At 43.7% G+C, this 15,477-nt stretch overlaps 1 protein-coding gene and 1 non-coding gene across 6 annotated transcripts in view; both read right to left on the bottom strand.

Moving 5' to 3' along the window:
- The window catches only part of TMEM164 (transmembrane protein 164), a 184,382-nt gene that overhangs the window by 118,152 nt on the left and 50,753 nt on the right, over positions 1-15,477 (bottom strand). The window lies entirely within an intron of this gene.
- Positions 4,916-4,998, bottom strand: MIR652 (microRNA 652). The gene has a single exon (NR_049178.1). It is a non-coding gene; the product is annotated as a microRNA 652 (primary transcript).

The raw sequence follows: 15,477 nt of genomic DNA, 5'->3' as shown, positions 1-15,477 counted from the left end.
TAGTGCTATAATAGACTGAGAGCTAGCATCTGATTATCAATTGTTCCCTCCTGATGAATCTTAAATCAGCATTGGTGAGTCACTGAAAAAGTCCACCGTTGTTTGTAGGGCAATCAAGGAAGGCCCTCAACAACGCTGTATTTCCCGCTATGTCTCAGATGTTCACCCTGAACTTGAGTTTCTACATTCTAAATGGAAAAGAATAATAGTACTTGCCTCCAAGGTCTTAAACTCAACCGTTGTTTCAAGGTAGGTAACAAATGCTTTCTGGGTGTTTCCATCTGGATGTCACGCAGGTGTCTCCGACCTGACATGCCTAAATCTCAACTTGCCATTTTCTTTCCTTAACCTCTTCCCTAACTGTTCCCTCAAAAATTGGGAGATAAGGGACAGCTCTTCCAACAGAATTCCAACTGATGAAGGCAAAAGAAGGCATGCGGGAAACACTAGGCAGTGCTGTGGCAATACTTGCTATAGGACAGAACCGGTGATAGATGCTGACGAGTAGTGAAAAGAATAGCATTGTTGCATGGAGAGTATTTGTCAATTACAAAGGGAAAACAACAACTTTATGGTGGAGAAATCTGACAGGCACCACCTTAACCAAATGCCCAAGGTTAAGGTCACCAGTCATAATGCATATCATCATGTACCCCTGATATGATGCACCAAGAAGGGGACAGCATCACTTGCCCAAATTACCCAAATGCAATCATGAAAAAAGTCAAACAGGTTTAAAGAAGGAGTATTTTACAAACTAACTGACCAGCACTCTTCGATATTAACAAGAAAATGAAAGATGGAGCCTGAGGAATTGTCACGGATGGAGAAGACTACGAGGACATAACAACAAATGCAATGTGGGATCCTGGAATAGACAAAGGACATTTGTGGAAAAACTCGTGAATTCAGAATAAAGTCTATTAGTTCAAGTACCCATGCTAATTTCTCAGTTTTAGGAATTTTACCATGGTTATACAAGACGTAGACATTAGAAGTTGAAGGAAGGGTACGCAGAAATTCTCCGTACTATCTTTACAACTCTTCTGTAAATCAAAAATCATTTTAAAACACAAAGTTTTTACAAACTACTGTATATAAAATAAATAAGGACCTATTGAAGACCACAGGGAACCATATTCAATACTTTTAATAAACTATAATGGAAAAGAATATGAGGACTTCCCATCATGGCAAAGCGGAAACGAATGCGACTAGGAACCATGAGGTTGCAGGTTCAATAACTGGCCTCGCTCAGTCCGTTGAGGATCCGGCGTTGCAGTGGGCTGTGGTGTAGGTCGCAAACACGGCTCGGATCTGTTGTTGCTGTGGCTCTGGCATAGGCCGGCGGCAACAGCTCTGATTAGACCCCTAGCTTGGGAACCTCCACATGCCGCAGGTGCAGCCCTGAAAAGACAAATGACGAAAGAAAGAAAGAAAAGAATATGAAAACAACATATATATTTCAATTTCTAAATCAACTATATTTCAATTTTCAAAATTTATTTTATTTTTTTGGCCATGCCCACAGCATGGGGAAGTTCCCAGGCCAAGGATAGAACCCGCATCAGAGTAGTAACCAGAGCCACGGGAGTGAAAACACCGGATCTTGGATGCACTGAGCCACTAGGGAACTCCAGTAAATGTATTTTTAATTAAAATAAAATAAAATACAAAGTTAAAAAACATGGTACTGTAACCCAATCAATTAGCCTATCATCAAACCTCAGGGCTATCTTTGATGCCGCCTCTCTTTCTCAGGCCCCACATGTAGTCAGTCCCCAAGTCCTGTCATCTTGACACTCTAACCTTTCCAATAAATCTCAGCTCTATACGCATTACCTTTTCCTAGTTCAGTCCCTCTCCTTTTCTTCAATTCCTGGAACAGTTTCTTATCTGATCTCCAGGTCTCCAGGGTCTGCCCTTCTTTATTCTAGTTCATGCAGTACTGCCAGGGTCCTATTCCTACAGCAGAGCCCTAATCATGTTCTGCACCTTAAAAATGTCAGATGAGACATTCAACACTATTAGATTAGCTCTATTAGAATCTCAGCTGACCCCTGTATACAAACCAACAAGCTAAGTCTAAAGTTCATATGGAATTGCAAGGTACCCTAAACAGCCAGAACAATCTTGAAAAAGATGAAGTAGGAAGACTCACACTACCTGATTTCAAAACTTACTGCAAAGCAACAGTAATAGACACTGCGGAACTGGCAGAAGGAGAGACATAGAAGACTAATGGAATAGAATTCAAAGTCCAAAAATAAACCCTCACGACTGATTTGTAACAAGGGTGCCAAGAGCATTCAAAGGGGAAATAAGTCTCTTCAACAAATGGTGCTGGGAGAACTGGCTGGGACAACATGTATAGGAATGAAATTTGGACCCCTACCTCACAACCAGTCACAGAAATGAACTCAAAATCTAAGACTAAAACATAAAAGCAAAAACTATAAAACTCTTCAGAGTAAACACAATGGTAAATCTTCATGGTCCCGATTTAGCAATAGATTCTTAGATGTGACACCAAAAGCATGAGCAACAAAAGGAAATACAGGTAAACTGTATTTCTGGAAAATTAAAATATTCTGTGCTTCAAAGCATGCTATCAAGAAAGTAAAAAGAAAACCCAAAGATTGGGGAAAAGTTTTTGCAAATCCTGTCTCTGGTAAGGGTCTAGTATGTGGGATATATAGACAGTTCTCAAAACTCAACAATAAAAAGATAGACTATCAAATTAAAAAAATGGGCTGAGGAGTTCCCATCATGGCTCAGTGGTTAACGAACCCAACTAGTATCCATGAGGACGCAGGTTCAATCCCTGGCCTTGCTCAGTGGGTTAAGGATCCAGCATTGCCGTGAGCTGCGGTGTAGGTTGCAGACGCAGCTCAGATCCAGTGTTGTTGTGGCTGTGGTGTAGGCCAGCAGCGACAGCTCCAATTGGACCCCTAGCCTGGGAACCTCTATGTGCCAAGAGTGCGGCCCTAAAATAGCAAAAAAAAAAAAGGGGGGGTGCTGAGAAGTATTCTCTGATAATCTATGTGAGAAAAGAATCTGAAAGAAAATGGATATGTGCAATGACTGAATCACTTTGTTGTACAGAAATTATCACAACCTTGTTAAGTCAACTAGACCTCAGTAAAACGTTAAATAAAATGGGCTAAGGATCTGAATAGACATTTTTTTCCCAAAGAAGACATAACAATCAGCCAATGTGCACATGAAAAGGTACTCAATGTCATTAGTCATTAGGGAAATGCAAGTCAAATCTACAGCGAGACACCACTTTGCACGCGCAAGAAGGCTAAAAGAGAGTTCCTGATGTTCCCAAGTGTTCATGATGATGCGGAGAAACTGGCAGTCTCACACACTGCTAGCACGGGTGTAAAACGGAGCTGCGATATTGGAAGACAGTTTGGCAGTTCCTCAAAACGTGAAACAGAGTTATCATATGACCCGGCAATTCCACCCCTAGGTATATATCCAAGAGAAATGGCCACATAAAAACTTATACATGGATACGTTGTATTTATAAAACAGCAACATTATTCATAACAGCTCAGAGGCAGAAACTCCCCAAATACTTATCACTGGACGAATGGATAAACAGAATACAGTTTACCTATACAATAGAATATGCTTTGGCCATAAAGAAGAGTGACACTCTAGAGTTCCCGTCATGGCCCAGCAGAAACGAATCCGACTAGGAACCATGAGGTTGCAGGTTCGATCCCTGGCTTCACTCAGTGGGTTAAGGATCCGGCATTGCCGTGAGCTGAGTGGGGTGTAGGTCGCAGACATGGTTCAGATCCCGAGTTGCTGTGGCTCTGGTGTAGGCCGGTGGCTACAACTCCGATTCGACTCCTAGCCCGGGAACCTCCATATGCCACGGGTGTGGCCCTAAAAAGCAAAAAAAAGAAAAGAAAAGAAAAGAAAAAGAAGAGTCAACGTTCTTATTCATGCTACAGCAGGGATGAACCTTAAACACATTATACAAAGTGAAAAAAAGCCAGTCAAAAGAGCCCATATATTATAGGACTCCATCTCAGAAACATCCAGAACAGGCCAATCTATTGAAGCAGAAAGCAGACCAGTCGTTATTTAGAGCTAGGGGAATGGCGGAAGGACAGGTGGGAGAGCGAGTGGCAGCAAAATGGTATGGAGCTTCTTTTCGAGGTGATGAAAATGTTCTCAACTCACTGTGGTTAATGGCTGCACATACTGTGAACTAAAAAAGAACTGATTGAACACTTTCAATGGGTGAATTATGTGGTAAATGACTATATGTATATTTTAAAATAAACTGCAGATGGCTCCTTATGGCTAGCTGAATAAAGTCCAAAGTCCTTAATTTGGGATCCAAGCCCCTCCCCTCCCCCAGCATGATTCCAACCCCCTCCCCCACCAGCATGATTGCTCACTACCCTTTTTCAGGTGCCTTTCAATGGAAGCAAATGGAATGATTTACCATTACCCGCATACCCCATGCACTTCCCCATTTTTGTCTCTCCTCTTGCTGCTCCTTGACCTTGGAACTCTCTCCTCACGACTCATCTTCACATGGTTATGCTTCGCTTCTCTTACAAGGCCCAGTTCAAATGCTCCCTGCTATGCAAAACCTGCCCTACTCTTCAACCCTCATATAGTAGGCCCTCAAAAATGTACTTACTGAAAGAATGAAGCTAAGTATTCCTCCCACAGGATGGTTCCCACCGCCAGATGATAATCTTCTAAAAGCCACAACTGCACCTCGCTCTCCCTTTCCTAGTTATAGCTGCAGCTCACAGCTTCAGCCCCTCCCCCATCTAAGTCCCTGAGCATGGTTCCATACTTGTACCTCTCCCCAAAACTTGCTCTTGATGAAGGAAACGGACATTATGTTATGCCAGGACCGCCGAGTACAGTTGTGCAGGTTGTGCACTGCACAACCCTAGTGGCGCCATTCAATTATAGTCTATGTGAATGGCACCCTCTCCTAGGGTTGTGCAGTGCATAGCCATTCGTGGCGTCTCTGTTGGAAATGTAAGAATTTGACAACAAAGCAAAAAAAAAGAGCATTCTTTTTAGAAGAAATCACTAACTACACTGCTACTGAAAAGTGGGTATTTTCCAAATCTTATGAAGAAGATGAAAAAGCAACTCAGGAAAATAACATGGTCATAGCACACACAGTTTGCATGGAACTAGAAAACAGAAATAGCAAAAAGAAAAACTGTCATTGGTGTTTTCCAGCAGTGGAGAAAGAAAAGGCTGTTCTTGTCAATATATAAAGGTGTGAGGTACCTACAGTTTCTCTCTCGTAAGACTCTCCCATCATTGCTCCATTCATCCACCTTATGGTTTATCGAGCCATCTTCTGTAAGGTTGGGGAGTTTGAGACCAACATCCCTACGCAAGCCAATAAAAACCAGGCTTTGAACCCACCAACCAAACTGCAGCGTTAGGACTCATGTCAACTCCACCAAGGTACAGACACCCTCCAAACCCTAGCCAGAGTAGCCAGCAACAAGCCCCCCTCTGACTGCCGCAATCTAAACTCCGAGCAGGAATGGAGGACCCCTACTGGAAGCCATAAAGGGCTGGAAAGATTGGCCTTGAAGACAGTAAGTAATAGCAGAGTCCAAAGGTGCCAGACGTTGGGTCTGTTCCTTCCTTTTTGTCCCCACTGCAGTTGACTTCAGCCTTCCACTGTCCTATTTGCTCTACTGGCATATTTCTTTCCATTTCTTCTACCTCCTCCAAAGTTCCTGGATAACCCTCATCGGAATGATTCTGAACGCCGTTCACACGTATTGGTGCAATACACTTATGATGCCCTAGTCTCCTGCTATTGTAAATAACAACAGCAGTAGTAGTGACGGTGGTGGTGGTGGTGGTGACTATGATGATGATAGTGGCAGCAACTATTTTTACTGAGTGCTTCGCTATGTGCCTGGCACCATATCCATGTGTTCCTCACAGCAAGCCTATGAGGTAAATGCTATTTTCCACTCCACGCCACCCCCGTTTACATGCGAGGACACTGAGCGAAGGAAAGGTTAAATAACTTTGCCTAAGGTCACCCAGCTAAGGAAGGAGAAGAGTCAGGCCTCGAACCTAGAACTATCTGATACCAAAGCTGGTGTTTCTCACCAATACTAGCTCTTGTCTCCCTCATTCCTCTTTTGAGGAGTTTCCCCTGCCTCCTCCACTCCCCATAGTGCCTAAGACAAGTGTCAGACGGAGGGAAACTAAGTGTGACTCTGCCCCTCTGGCCAGAGCCCAGCCCAAGACACAAGCTGGAAGAGGAGGGGGGCAGGGGTAGTGAGTACAGCCGGTCATGACCTCTAGCGGAGCCCCAGGCATCCTCCGCCTCTGACCCATCAAGGAGCATGATGCTATCTTGACCCCAATCCCAGAAAAATATCTGAAATAGGAGGACCTTGTTGTCTTCAAAACTTCCAGACAACTCTGAAGGGACAGAACCTAGGTCAAATCAAAGGAGGGATGAGTGGTGGCCGACACCCTGTAGGAAGGGAACCAACTGTGTCAGGGTCACCGCCACGTGGACTGGCAAATGTGTGCAGAGCTCGGCCACTGAGAAGCTGTGTGACTACGGTCACAGATTTTGGCAGAAGAAGGAGAGGCACAGGAGTATTTTAAAAGAGAGAGCTGTGTTTTTGGGGGGAGGGGGTTTGTTTGCTATTCTTTTTAGGACCGCACCTTTGGCACATGGAGGTTCCCAGGATAGGGGTCCAATCGGAGCTGCCACTGCCAGCCTACGCCACAGCCACAGCCATGTGGGATCCAAGCTGCATCTGCGACCTACACCACAGCTCACAGCAACGCCAGATCCTTAACCCACTGAGCAAGGCCAAGGATCTAACCCACATCCTCATAGATACTAGTTGGGTTCTTAGCCCGCTGAGCCACAACAGGAACTCCAAGAGGGAACTGTTTTTTAATACATACTCCTCATTAAACCTCAGTTTTCTCATCTTTAAAAATGGGAGTGAGAATACCAAGCAATTGAAGGGCTGGTAAGTCATAAAATAAGAATGTAATAAAAGGACCTAGCCAAAAAACACATGAAAATATGTTCAACATCACTCATTATTAGAGAAATGCACATCAAAACCACTATGAGACACCACCTTACACTGGCCAGAATGGCCATCATCAAAAAATCTACAAACAATAAATGCTGGAGAGGGTGTGGAGAAAAGGGAACCCTATCACACTGTTGGTGGGAATGTAAATTGGTGCAACCACTGTGGAAAACGGCATGGAGACTCCGCAGAAAACTAAAAATAGAACCACCATTGGATCCAGCAATCCCACTCCTGGGCATCTATCCAGAGAAAACCATGACTCGAAAAGACACATGTAGTCCAATGTTCACTGCAGCACTCTATACAATAGCCCAGACATGGAAACAACCTAAAAGTCCATCAACAGGGGAGTAGATCGAGAAGATGTGGTACATATACACAAAGGAATATGACTCAGCCATTAAAAGGAAAGAAATGATGACATTTGCAGCAACATGGATGGACCTAGAAATGATCATGTTAAAGTGAAGTCAGTCAGACAATGAGACACCAACATCAAATGCTATCACTGACATGTGGAATCTAAAAAAAGGACAGAATGAACTTCTTTGCAGAACAGACATATGTTTTCCAAAGGAGAGAGGATGGCGGGGCGGGGGGGGGGGGGAATGCACTGGGGGTTTGGGATGGAAATGCTATAAAATTTAGTGGTGATGATCGTTGTACAACTGTAAACGTAATAAAATTCATCGAGGAGAAAAAAAATTACAAAGGGCCTATCACTGAGTGCCCGCATCAGTTTGTCCTTGCTGGGGTTCTGGGCACACAACGGGATGCAGGACACAGCTGCCGTCTGCAAGAAGTTCACAATCTGCCAGACAAAGGGTTTCTGATCCAGCGGACGTGACAGCACTCTGTCAAGCAGTTATAAAGCTGGCTAGCAGATTACCCTAACTCTCAGCAGGTCATTTTGTCAGATGAAAATCCTGGCAGGAAAGAAGAAAACTGCTGGCAAGAATAAAGGTTGGAGCTTATGTCTTTGCTTCCAATCTCCCATCCTCCCCTCCATGTCAGAAAACTGGGGAAGGGGACTCTTATCAACCACTGTTTCGGGAGTGTCGCATATAAACACTGCTCTTTTTCTTTACAGTACTCATCATCATTTCTCATTTGATAGTACCTCTGTGTCTGTTAAATGCCAATTTTCCCTGCTAGACTAGACTGTAAGCCCCTAGAGAGCAAGGGCTGTGTGCTGGTCCTTACTGTAGATCCCGAAGCTAACATAATGTCTGAAACATTCAAGATGCTCATCAGACACTCGTTGAATGAATCAATGAGACAAACAGATGTCTCTAGGGTAGGTGGAGAGACCTGACTACCTAGTCAAAAAGTCACTTTAAAATAGTTAAGCTGGAGTTTTCATTGTGGCTCAGCAGTAACGAACCAGACTAGTATCCGTGAGGATGTGGGTTCAATCCCTGGCCTCGATCAGTGGGTTAAGGATCCAGCATTGCCATAAGCTGTGGTGTAGGTCGCAGACATGGCTCCCATCCCAAGTTGCTGTGGCTGTGGTGTAGACCAGCAGCTGCAACTCCAATTCAACCCCTAGCCTGGGAACCTCCATATGCCGCGGGTACAGCCCTAAAAAGACAAGGAAAAAAAAAAAAGTTAAGCCTTGTTCATGCATAGAATGCCTCTCAAGATTTCCAAGAAACTGGTAATACTGGCTTGCTTCTGGACAGAGAAAATAGTAGATTAAGGGTCAGGGGTTGGAAGGAATTATACACGCACACCCTTCGTTTGATTCCTTTCAAATTCTTTGAGGTTTTGGGGGGTTTATTTTTTGTTTTTGTTTTGTTTTTTGTCTTTTGTCAAAAGACAAAAGACAGTGTGGGATCCAAGCCGCATATGCGACCTCCACCACAGCTCATGGCAACGTCGGATCCTTAACCCACTAATCGAGGCCAGGGATCAAACCCACAACCTCATGGTTCCTAGTTGGATTTGCTTCCGCTGCGCCACGATGGGAACTCCTCAAATGTGGGGAGCCGAAAAAATGCAGGGACTCAAAAAAAGGACCTTGCCTGATGGCAGAAAAACGCTGAAGGCAGTTCTTTACCAAGAAAGGGAGCCCACCTGAACGGTACCACCCAAAGGTGGGCTTTTGGTCAGGATAAAAGCTCACCTGAACAGTGCATGCCGAAGGCGGGCCTCTGGTCAGGATGAAAGCCTGCCTGCACAGTATAGGCCTCAGGTTACACAGCTCTCATTTTGATGTTGATGGGGAAGAATTGGGGCTTTCCTGGGAAAGCAATTTCCATGTTTGCGCTGGAGAACATGGATTGTTTCTCGGGTGACCTAGTCTTTCCTGTTGTTTTATTTGTTATTCAGTTTTCCTCAGTCTTTCCTGATTATTTACTTATTATTTTTATTTTCCATTCTTATTTTCCTGTGGTGATTTGTGATTTAGCAAAGTTACAACAATAACGTAATAAGAATTTCATCCTGAAGGAGTTTCCCCTATTTAAATCCAACTTAGTTAAAATATAGTGTTTATCTATTAACGAGTTATATAGTAAACTTTAGAGTTAGGATCTTGATGAGGTCCATAGAAGTTAGACATATATTATCCAAAAAACCTAGCTGTGAGTTTTGTCTTTGATTTTAAAAGCTTTTAAGTGATAGCTAGTTTAGTTAAGTTGGTTTATATTTACTTACACTATCTCCCTGTCGTAACACTTTGAAGATAAGCACCAGTCCACAAACAAGGTTTGTGAATGCCAAATTCTTGCGTCTGTGAACTCTTCAAATTGTAAAGACTGGCTGGCTATGGGATGATTTGTACTGAGTCTCCTCCTTTCCATGATGTATTGTACCTAATTGCCCTTAAATTGTACTCACTAAGTTTAGTAAAAATAGAGATCTTAAAATGTGATGTATTGTACCTAATTGCCCCTAAATTGTACCCACTGAGTTTAGTTAAAACAGATCTTAAAACATGATGTATGGCTGCTATACCATGTAATAGTTAACCAATGTACTTTTAACACTGGGATGTAATCTGTAGCAAAAAGCTGGCTATATAATCAACCACTTATGCCAATAAAATTTGAGCAGTCCAGCGCCCTGAAAGAAGGGAAAAAGAGGCTGCCTCTGTGCTGTACATTCGCCGAAGCCGCATCCCTCTCCAATCGGGAAGTGCACGCTCCCTGGCCGCGGGAGCTGGCCTCCGACACTCAAATTGTTTGAGTTTTTAAATAACGACCAAACATAAAATCTGATGAAAAACATGCGATGGTGGTTATCTCTGAGAGATGGACTTCTCAAGGATTTTCATTTGCTACGTCATATTCTCGTAATGTCTCCAGTGTTGGACCATAAGTGTCACATTGCCTTGAAGTTAAAAAAAAAAAAAAAAAAAAAAACACACACACAATTAGAAAGGGAAAGGTCACAAAGAATAAAAACATGGTGCCTGACTCTGCTAACTTCCTGGAGTATGAGGATGGAGTCAGCTCAAAGAGTTGGGGCAGGTTCAAAAACCCGGAAAGTTCTGTCCAAACTGTACTGAGGAAAGTGAAATTGCTGTGCCTCCCCACAGATAAGCTCCTTCCTCAAGCAACTGGAAAGACTTATTTTAATCCCCGAGAGTGCCTCAAGCCACCGTTACAGCCCAGACACCAAGCCAGCTGGATAACTGGATATTTTTTTGAAGAAAAGGAGCCATTCTTTTGTCTGTGACAGCAATGACAGGGCAATCACAGGCAGCTCTGAACCCAGGTGTTCGGCTTTGCTGTTAAAACTCAATGGCTCTAACGATACAAACGAACATATTTACAAAACAGAAATAGACTCACATGGAAAACAAACTTACGACTGCCAAAGAGGAAACTGGGCTGCGGCGGGGGAGGATTGGGGATTGGGGATTAATATATGCTACAGATATAAAAGAACCAAGGACCTACTGTAACGCACAGGGAACTATAGTCAATATCTTGTAATAATGTATAAAAGAAAAGAATCTGAAAAAGAATAGATATGTATAACTGAACCCCTTTGCTGTACACCTCAAACACTGTAAATCAACTACGATTTTAAAAAAAACCTCAATGGCTCTAAATGCTGAATGCACATTAGAATGGTGTAATTAGGGATTTTGTTTTCATTAAACTGCCTAATTATTATCTAATGTAATTATTCTAATAATTAATTAGGCAGTTAAATGAAAATAAAATCCTTATTCCTGGGGCCCGTTTGCCAAGATCCTGATTCAACTGGCTGGGGGTGGAGCCTGGGCAGCAGGATTTTAGAGCATCCCAGAGTGATTTCAAGGTATAGCCAGCTTTACAAACCCCAGTCCTATCCATTGCTGAATACCCCAGTATCCTTTGAGAAAGAGCTCTCAGCCACTATTTTTAAAACTCTTTTATAAGCAGTATGTCCCCCTCTAAGAGGGGGGGAGGGGGCAGGCCAAAGATGTCTGTAACCAAGACAACAAGTTGGGAACGCAAAGAGATAGGTCTTCTGTGATGTGCAACCAAAGAAGGCAGAAGAGGCAAAGTGGACACTGAAGAATGGACAGGAAACTAGAGAACAAAAGGCATAGGTCCGAGTGAGCACAACAAACATCAGCACATCAAACTCCTGCTTCATCTTCCAGGCTGGGTATCTGGACACATACGGCCTCGAGATGGAAAGCAACCCTGGCTTAGCAAATGAAACCCTTAAAAACATACTTTCGTAATTCAACTGACAAAATACGGGAATGTCTGCTTTGCCAGAGGTTACAAACCAACTTTTTTTTTTCCTCCAAGCCCTCTCTCACTTCCCTACCTGCACCCAGCCCTGGATTGCAAAGCAGAAATGACAATGAAACATGAAATCCGCATGGGCTTGGAGTTTGAAAAAGCACTCTTCCTCCGTATGTGCTCTGACCCTGGAGCTCAGGTTTTGTTCCCAACTCGGGAAGCACTGAGATGGATGAAAGGGCTGGGGACGCTGCAAATTGAAAGCCACGGAGTTGGCCCTTTGTTCCCTTTTTGCAGTCAGGGGCTATTCTGGAAAGCAGACATCAAAAGGAAAATTCAGCCTGCAATGAGCTGAAATTGGACAAAATGTGATGAGGCATAAATGAAAAAAAAAAAAAGAAGAAAGAAAAGGAAGAAAAAAAGGAAAAGGAGTCTTTCTTTACTCTACAGAAGGGGCTCTTTTCTGAAAACTGCCTCAAATTACAACACTTTCCACATTTGGTTCACTCCAGGAAGCTCTGCATTGTTACCTGGAACCAAACGCTTTTTTGTCCTATGTCATGGGGAGAAAATAAGGCAGATGCAAATGGCCCAGAATTTGGTGGTGTGTGACTCATTCTGCTTCCCGAAGTCCAGACAGACAGACCCAAGTTTATTCAGAGTGCCATTAAAGAGGAGGTATGGCCAGAAAACTGTGATGGAGCAAAAACACTGGTGTTTGGAGGGAATACAAAGTCATACATTACCTTTTCTTCAAGGGGCACACCGAATGGTGCTTTTCTTTCTCATTCATTATGGTACTGGCCCACCAGTCTCTGAGGACTTTGGGGGGCCCCGTGGAAGGAGCCATGGCTCTTGCAAGCCTTTGAGGTTGACTTATGGGGCTCATGATCTTTTGAATTAGCAACCTGCTGGCTGTCTTCTTCACCACGGGGAAAAATACCCAGCCTGACATGGGACTCCTGGAGTGGGTCCCACAGGAAGGCAGGTGAGAAATGAGCTATGCTATTCTCTCCAGCCAACCACATACCTTCCACAAGGACACAACCTTGGGTCACAGGCTTACAGATGGGCCTCTCTCCCCAATGCCTTTGAACTTGACTTAAGTGACCCATTAGGCTGTGTCCTTGAATTCAGCCCTAGGGCAGAGTCTATTCTGAGCAGAAGAAACCCACAAGAATCATAACCAGAAGCACAAACAACATTAAGCAACAAGTATTTAAGGTTCCTGTGTAATTTTTAATAGCCAGGGCTTGATGGTATAAAAAAGTCTAAATGGTATTAGCATCACACCAGCAGAGTGATTTCAGCAAATCACATAATCAAGAAATACCCACTGAGCCTTCCGTTGTGTTCTACACCCTGCAGATGTGGAATCCTAGAATAATGAAGAGCCATCTGTTATGTCTCAATTCTGTAAGCAGTGCCTTGGGTAGGCGGTGCTTCCTGAATTCTCCCCCAGGCCCCGCATTAGCGAACCCACCCAAATCACACAACATAATTTTTGCATCATGTTACCCTCCTGTTTCCCCTCGATTGATTGCCAGAAGTGACCCTGGTCACGTGATTAGAGACTGCCTCAACTATGCACAGAAGGATAAGTTGTTTTAATGCATACAAACTTGATTTATAGGACATATACCTCTAGAAGAAGATACCACGGCCTGGGAGTCAGAAGCCTCAGGTTCTAATCTCCAGAACAGCTGCTAACTAAAGAACAGACTTGGGCCCAAAGGCTGCCCTTTCTCAAAGTCCACATCTGTAAAAGGAGGCTGGACCAGATTTATGCTTCTCAGCCCGCTTTACCAGCCTACTAATAATGTCTCATGGGGCAAGAAAGTTGAGGCAAGTGATTATAAGAGAATATCAAAGTTTACAAATTATTTACATATCTATTCATTTGTAGTTTATCCCTCTCATAACTCACCCTTTTGCACTTGCAAAATGCTTTTTGCCACATGTTATGAGGAGAAATTGGTAGATGAAGATGCTTTCACATGTTTTCTTAGGTCAGAGAGCAAGAATGAGTTACAGATATAGCGGTCAGGAATTCTACATAACCCTAATATTATCTTCCTATTGACACAGCCCACAGCTTAGGCTGTGGAACACATGAATTCCATCGTGTGTCTAGCTGCTACGAAAAGGTTAAGGACCCCTGGGCTAAAGCATTCATTCACCTGCCAAATTATTAAGAACCTACTACCTGCCAGACACCATGCTAAGTGCTGGGGAAACCAGAGCGAGTTAACACAAACATGACCTTGGCTTCTGTGCAGCATTTAGTCTGGCAGGAGGGAAGAGAAATGACATAAAACATGCACAAATCTTGCTATAATAAAATGGGGATCAGAGTTTCGAGAGCCTGTGACAGAGCCACCATTGGGCAGCAGGCAGGAGAAGGTTTCAGGAAGAAGGAAGTGCGAGGATCAAGGCTTCCATGGTCAAGAGGTTACAAAGACATGTTCGGGGAACTCAAGGTAGCTCCTTTGGCCTAAATATACACTCTATACTGAGTGCCACGGGAACCTGTAAGAAATGATGCTGGAGAGGTGAGAAGAAGCCAGATCACACAAGGTCTAGGAAGGGATGTGAAGGAGTTGAAATGGTTCCCTCCAACGGTAAGTGCCTGTGCTTCTGCTCAGAGAGTGAAACTCAGGGGCGTGTGCCGAGGACCACAGATCTGCGACTCTGGTGCCTTTTCCCATCAAAACGCCGTGAGGAATCCCAGAATCTCAGTTAGGGGCCGAGAGACTGTCTTTCCATTCTGTTTCAGATTAAACAGGCTTTTGCCAGCTGGCCTGGGAACCGGACCCCCAAGAATATCGTGTCCATGGGAAAATGCAATCTGAATTCTAAACAGACTTCCACAGAAACTTTTGGAACAAAATCCATTCAACAGTTGTTGGGGAATGCCTGGAAAGCAATGCAACACAAGACCTTGCTTTCCTCCGTGGAGCCAGCGCTTGAAAAACAGACGGAACACTACAACCACTGTCTTAAAATAAGCACAATCTCCTCATTTTGATTAGTAGCGTTATATTTAGGTACAGCCATTGAGTGGCATCGTGTAATGACTACTTATATATTTAAGTTACCACAAAACCCCAAATATGTTGGAGATGACCAGCTACTTTAAATAAAGACAATGCTGAAACAGAGAAGACGGTGGTCTCTTTAGAAGGAAACATGGATGCAGACCAAGTCTGTATGTAATTTATACACAGTCTTCTTGTGTCCTTGCCCAATCAACTCTCAATTATCCAGGCAGTAACTCGATAAATATCTGAATGCGATGGACCATCTAATTTTGCATGGCGGCATCTCCATTGTTCGTTGCTTTCCTTTCAGGAGAGAATCCCTATTTGCACTCGGAAAAATACCCTCTTGACCCCAGGAATGCCCCAGCCTCCCCATTCCCTCACTTGGTCTCCTAATAATGAAGGAAATCAAAATGTCCCAGAACCGCCCTCCGAAGCCCCTCAGGTTACTTTACAGTAGAGTAAGTCATTCTCCAAGTTCAATGTGCCTACATTATCACCCGGAGAAGAGTGGGTTAAAATTCATATTCCAGGTCCATTCAACCTCCCCCTTTATCTGGACTCAATAGGTCTGGGGTAGGGCCCAGGAATCAACATTTTGAATAAGCACCCAAGGCAACTGACGCAAATGGCTCAAGAAGCAAGTCTTGAGAA

This window comes from Sus scrofa, chromosome X, assembly GCF_000003025.6.
Source record: "Sus scrofa isolate TJ Tabasco breed Duroc chromosome X, Sscrofa11.1, whole genome shotgun sequence".
In the NCBI taxonomy this organism is placed as follows: domain Eukaryota; kingdom Metazoa; phylum Chordata; class Mammalia; order Artiodactyla; family Suidae; genus Sus; species Sus scrofa.
This window is presented reverse-complemented; position numbering and strand designations above follow the sequence as displayed.